This window comes from Grampus griseus (genome assembly GCF_964374135.1).
Source record: "Grampus griseus genome assembly, chromosome: Y".
Classification (NCBI taxonomy): Eukaryota; Metazoa; Chordata; class Mammalia; order Artiodactyla; family Delphinidae; genus Grampus; species Grampus griseus.
In genome coordinates, this window is record NC_139016.1 from 14,010,024 (window position 1) to 14,016,232 (window position 6,209).

General features: G+C 41.5%; 1 long non-coding RNA gene across 1 annotated transcript; it reads left to right on the plus strand.

Annotated features, from left to right (window-relative positions):
* Positions 1–698: 698 nt before the first annotated feature.
* Positions 699–4,640, plus strand: LOC309817733. Its single transcript, XR_014296242.1, has 3 exons — positions 699–772; positions 3,133–3,213; positions 4,292–4,640. It is a non-coding gene; the product is annotated as an uncharacterized lncRNA (long non-coding RNA).
* Positions 4,641–6,209: the final 1,569 nt, after the last annotated feature.

Sequence of the window (6,209 nt, forward strand, 5' to 3'; positions counted from 1 at the left end):
AGCCCACCCTCACCCGGCCTCGGCAGCCCCGCCTGCCTTTCCAGTCCGCCCCATCTGATCCTGACCGACAAGGAGGGCAGTGGTGGAGCTTCTGCTCTGCTGCTCTGCCCTGCAGGAAGTGAAAATAGAAGAAGGAAGGTGTGTTTTCACTGAGTCACTGGATCCGCTGATGGATAGAGCAGTCACGACATGGACACGATAACCTTTGAAGGCACTTTCTTGAGGAAGCCAGCTTCCGTGGGAACTACAGTTACCAGGCGAGTCACTCACAGGAGAACATGTGCTTTCGCTCAGAAGGCCCCCGCCCATGCTGGAGTCTTGCCAACATTTCTTAAGAAATCTTAGAACTAGCTCATGAGGAAAAATATTTTTATTCAATAAAAGGGTACAACTATTCTTTGAATTGCCAAGTGATATAAATATTTTGCCTAATATATACTTATTATATTTAAAAGGCACTCTTCTTCATGAAGCTTTGGATGAGTAAAAAGATCAGTCACAAAATGTGAAAGAAAGAAAGACAGAAAGAACATACAACTCTTCCTGTAGCTTTCTTCTCCCTCTTTTCCGTTGAAAATATGGACAATAGTTTGTAAGTAGTACTAAGACTGAAAACTTTATGCTATTCACAGTTGTCATCTGTCGCTATGTGTTTCTAATCTTTGTTTTGATTTTTTTTCCCTCGTCAATTTCTTAGTGTATCTACTGGCAGTGGAAGTAGAGACTCACAAAACATTCCTTAGTAGAATTAGCAGCCAAGCAGACAGCATGGGTAAGCAAGTGAGGACAGTTAGGCCCTCTCTAACTTCCCTGAGCTATTTGAAACTTTAAAATCAAACAAAGAACTGTCTACCACGGGACTCTAGAGGATGCAAATGGCAAGTTATTTATATCTGAGGTACAGTCTCCATTCATGTGGGGAGGCTTGCAGAATGCATTTTCTCTGTGCTTCTTCTTAGCAGCTGTGCCAGCATAGAAATGCCCCAGACAGGTGCTTTTGAATAACACTGAATGACATACCCCTCTCCACCCTCTATCCCCAGCTCAAACAGATTTCCATTTGGAAGTGTTTCCCTGATAGAGAGCTGGGGGATTTTTGTTGTTTTAAATCCCATCTTAGCCAAATGCAGCTTCTATGGCCGTGCAGTGGCCTCTTACATTTGCCACTTCTCTGTTTTACTTCTCCATGCTCTGCCTTGCATGTGATTGCTTTTATAAGATCATAGTAAGGAAGTAAAATCGAGACCAATGAAGAAAAGTTCTGTGCTGCCTGTGGAGGACCCCTTTTTGAGTGTTCATTGTTCATGCTGGAAAAGAGAAATGGTCTGTGTTAGAGGCTGTGGTGGAGCAGATGGTGGGCTTGATTTTGCAACTTCTGATCAATTAAGACTGTCAAGAGCATATCCCACATGAACGAAAAGTTAAGTCCTGTTGCCTTATGTTTATCTTTGTATATCCTTAAGTTTTGTGTCCCCATGATGAAGTGATATAAAATACTATATCTTCCTCAATTAAAATTTAGAACTCAGTCATTCGTATGTTTTTTCATGTATTCATTCCTTTATTAGTAAAACATATTTACTGAACACCTGCTACTTACCTGGCACTATTGTAGGCCCTAGAATAAATTCCTGACGTCGTGGGAGCATCATAAACTGTATGACATAATATGGTTATATGTTTCCTTTGTCATTAAGAAAACTGCCCTATTTTATTGGCAGTCTTACTCAGGGTAGTCAGAGGTAGATTGCAAATGTTGATATCCCTTTTCAAGAAACTGTCAAAATGCTGCCACCAGCTTCTTTTAAAACAGAGCTACAAGTAAACTAATTTTTTCTTCCTATGATCACTGAATTGTCAAACTTTGGTTGAAAACTCCTTAAATAAATATTCTTCTGTTGTGGGAATAAGTAATAATCAATATTCCTCTCTTTGCTTATGTCATCATTTCCTCCAATTTGTATTATTTGAAAATATTTCTTAAAATTAGAGTTCTTAAAACAGAGTGGAAATATATTTTAAAATTCCTTTTAAGTTTTGGAGAACTATAAATGTATAAAAATAGTAAAATAAATCCCTATGGTCCTCTGACCAAATTTCAACATGGATCGGTCATGGCCAAATTTGTTTCTCTTACACTTCCATTCACTTCTCCTCATATTTCGAAGCAAATCCCACACACAATATCATTTTGTCTGTAAATATTTCAGCTGCCATCCTATAGTAATCCAGGGTTTTCCAAAAGGCTCCTCATTAAATTAAACTCATGGTTGAAAAGCTTGTTAGGAATAAAAAAAGACATTGATTTCACCTTTTCACTGATTTCTGTGTTAGGAAGAACCTTGGATGAAGACCAAAGTAACATATTTCTTATTTTAAATCAAACTATCATAGCGTTCTATTGACCTTACTTTATTTTATCTTACTTCGTTATTTTTTAAATTTTATATATCCTGAATCTTTCATCCCTGTGAGATTTCCTTTGTCTCACTCTTGGGCTGCAGGCCAGAGGCCTGCAAGCCCTAGGCCTGCAAACCCTGCACTTGCCCAGCTTTAAGACCAAAGAAAGAGCCTGGGGTCAGCAAGGTAGACATCAGTGGTTTAATGGCTGGGGGCGGGGCTTACACATCTAAGCAAGGTCCTGGAGCAACACCCCATTATGTGCAGCTCACAGCAGGCAGGACTCCTGGGGTAGGGGGAAGGTTACCAGTTATAGGTGGAATTGACACCAGGTTGGCTCATTAGTTACCAGGGAAACTAGTAGAGGGGCACACCCCTCACTGCCCCTTTGTTAAGCTATCCTGGTAAAGGTGTTCTGATCTAAAGCTACAGCAATCACTAGCTGGGGCAGGGGCAGGTATGTAGGACAAAGTCAATCATGTGAGTAGGGTGTAGGCGAAGCAGGCACTGGTCCAGCAGGGGATGTACAGAGAGCAAGAGGACAGCCATCTGGGGGATCTGATCATGCAGATGGGATAATAATTAGGTGGTGGTTTCAGTTGGCTTTGCTTTTACACTTTATATCGGTTTTCTTTGCTGTGTGAGATAGTACGCGAAGTGAGGAAGTTAACTGTGGGTACAAAGGGAATCCTGCACTTGGTAACTCATATGCTTGTACCGTTCAATACCCAGGTTGTCTCATCAAGGTGAACGACACAGTACTGATTGATTTAGGGACTGGCAAGATACCCAACTTTATCAAATTGGACACAGGTAAGTATTTGTTTCCTTTCTTCCCTCCCAACCTTCTCTCTCTTTCTTCCTTTTTCCTGTTGCTCCTTCTATTTTACTTGTACCCTACCTTGATTAGATAGAACTGCAATGTGGAAGTCAGAGAGATAAGTGACGGTTGCTTCTGGCAGAGATGTTCTCCTTGAGTCCCATTCTCATCCCAGTCCACACATTTAGGACGAGAAGTTGCCAGACGGTCTCTTGAACTTGACGCTAAACAGTTGTGAGACTTCCCTTTGGGCTGCATCCATCAGCCCAGTCTCTGCAGGTTAGCTATATAAACTACAGTTGGCCACGAGAGGGAAACTTTGTGTTTCGACTCTGATGACTTTAGGTGAGTTCCTTGAGGTAAAGGGCTAAAGGTGTCCGAATAACCTTAACCTAGTGTTGATGAAATGTTTCTCTGCAGAGTTGTTTCCCCTCTCCACTCCTCAGATTCCTCTGACAGAGGTTCACATCCAGTGTTAGCTGGTATCTGATGTGCTAATGAAGTACAATATTTTCCCCAACTGGTTTTAACAAAAATACCACAAAATATAGAAAGACTGAAAAAATAGGGCAAGGACAAATAACCGATGGCAGCTTATTTTCTGCCTACCTGCAAATGATTGTTAACATCTTGTTCTATTGCTTTTACATTCTTTCTTTCTTTTCCTGTGCCTGTGTTCCCTTCCCCACGTGGATCCAAGGACCAGCCAATGTTCTCACACACAGTTTTCTGTAGTGTCTCTTTGGGACTCTTTTAACCTGAGTTTGCCTCCCTGTTTTGAATTTTAAAGAGTGCAGGCTTCCTGTCTAATTCAGTACTCCACAGTCTGGGATTGTTCAAGTATTATTGCACCACAAGGACTTTGCACCTGTGCTACCTGCACTCCTGATTATTTACTACTCACCTGGAAATTGTAGACCAGAATACTTCATTGGTGTCAAAGTTCTTTTCCTTAAGTGAAAACATTGCGAGTGGATATTAGTGTTGGGGGTCACGCTTATGACACCTAAACCTGTTGCTTGATTTCAACATGACAACAAAAGAGATAACCAGACATAATGTGTCTCCCAGTGGCAGTGCACGATACCTCTCGTGAGGAATTCTTGTCAAAAAGGAGAACAGACTCAAACGTGGATGAAAAGAGAGAGGAGAGCATAAATTGGAAGAGACTAAGAAACCTAGCAGTCCGATGCAGTTGCTTGCCTTTTAGAGAGGAGTACCAGAATATTTCAGGTTCAAATGATCTGTGGCTGGGCATTTGTTTCAGAATGACCCAGTGCAGGACTGCTTAGGTAAAGACGAATCAAGGCTGGCCGTGGGTTAGAAAATGTTGAAGCTGGGGGTGCGTACATGGGGACTCGTTATTCTTATTTTCTCAACTTTTGCAATCCTTTGAAAATAATTTTTGAAGTTGAATTGTATGTCCTATTTCCAATTAAAGTAAACGTTATTTATTAAATTAAATTTCCAGTTAAAATTTAACTTTACAGATTTTCCCCCCAACTTAACTTTGTTTTACATATATCTGTATCTCTTTCTCTTGTGATGAAACTCCTGGTATTAATTAAGTTACTTAGTTTTATAAACAGTACACATAAAATAACATGAAAATTGCAAAGCCAGTTTTCCTAGGGACAAGAAATCCACTGAGTGGAGACAAAGGTGTTTTTGTAGTTCTTTTTGACCCTGGAATTATATTCCTGGTATTACTAACGTGGTATTGGTAGATTACGAGCAGTGGCAGTGTTAGATTGTCATCCTCAATACCACACCCTGATATCTGATACCACTTGCAAGTTTGTGGGTGGGAGGGTTCCCCAAACCACACCCGGATTTAATAACACTTTAGAACAACTTGCAATACCCACTGAAGGCTGTTACGCTCACGGTTACAATTTATTATAGGGAAAGGATACCGATTAAAGTCAGCCAAGGGAAGAGGTGCAGTAGGGCAGGGTCTAGGAAAGCTACACACACAAACCTTCCAATTGTCTTCTCCCAGTGAAGTCATGGATATTGCTAAGTATTCCTGGCTGTGACGTGTGACAGCAGACATGAAGTTTGGTCAACCAGACAGACCCACCCAAGCCTTAGTGTCCAGAGTTTTTATTGGGGCTCAGCCATGTGGCTGACCACCCCTGTGGCTGATCCTAGCCTCTGGTCCCTTCAGTGGTAGAGCTAATACCCAATGGCCCCAAGTCCCTACCATATATCACACTGTTAGACTGTCAAGTGTAGCCGGAAGCCCCCAGGTCACCAGAAACACTGTTACCAGGCTGGATGTTCTAAGAGCTAAGAGGTCACCTCTTGGGGCTGAGGAAGGCAAAGACTAGAAGTCTCTTTACTACTCAGCATTTTCTCTATGCTTGGTTAACAGCGTGCTGTTGGATAGGCTTGTTTGCTTCTGTTTGCAGTATGAGGTTGTGTTCCTCTTTTTTTTCCCTGTTCATCCACATCCTTTGAATATGTAAGACCAATTTGATTGGATCAGAAGTGAAGAAAACAGTATGGAAAAGTATAATCAAAAAAGTTTCAGGACTTCTCTGATGGCACAGTGGTTAAAAATCTGCCTGCCGATACAGGGTACACGGGTTTGATCCCTGGGCTGGGAAGATGCCACATGCCCTGGAGTAACTAAGCCCATGTGCCACAACTACTGAAGCCTGTGTGCTCTAGGGCCAATGTGTCATAACTTCTGAGCTGGTGTGCTGCAACTACTGAAGCCTGCGGGCCTAGAGCCCATGCTCCGCAACAAGAGAAGCCACTGCAACGAGAAGCCCGTGCACCACAACGAAGAGTAGCCCCCGCTCGCCACAACTAGAGAAAGCCTGTGTGCAGCAACAAAGATCCAATTAAATTTATTATTAATTTAATAAATTAAATTTATTTAATTTTAATAATAAAATAAAATTTAAAATAGGTTTCATCTAAGGAAGTGGGTTCTTGATCCTGATCTGCCATTCTTTCAACCAAACTGTATTTCCAGTAA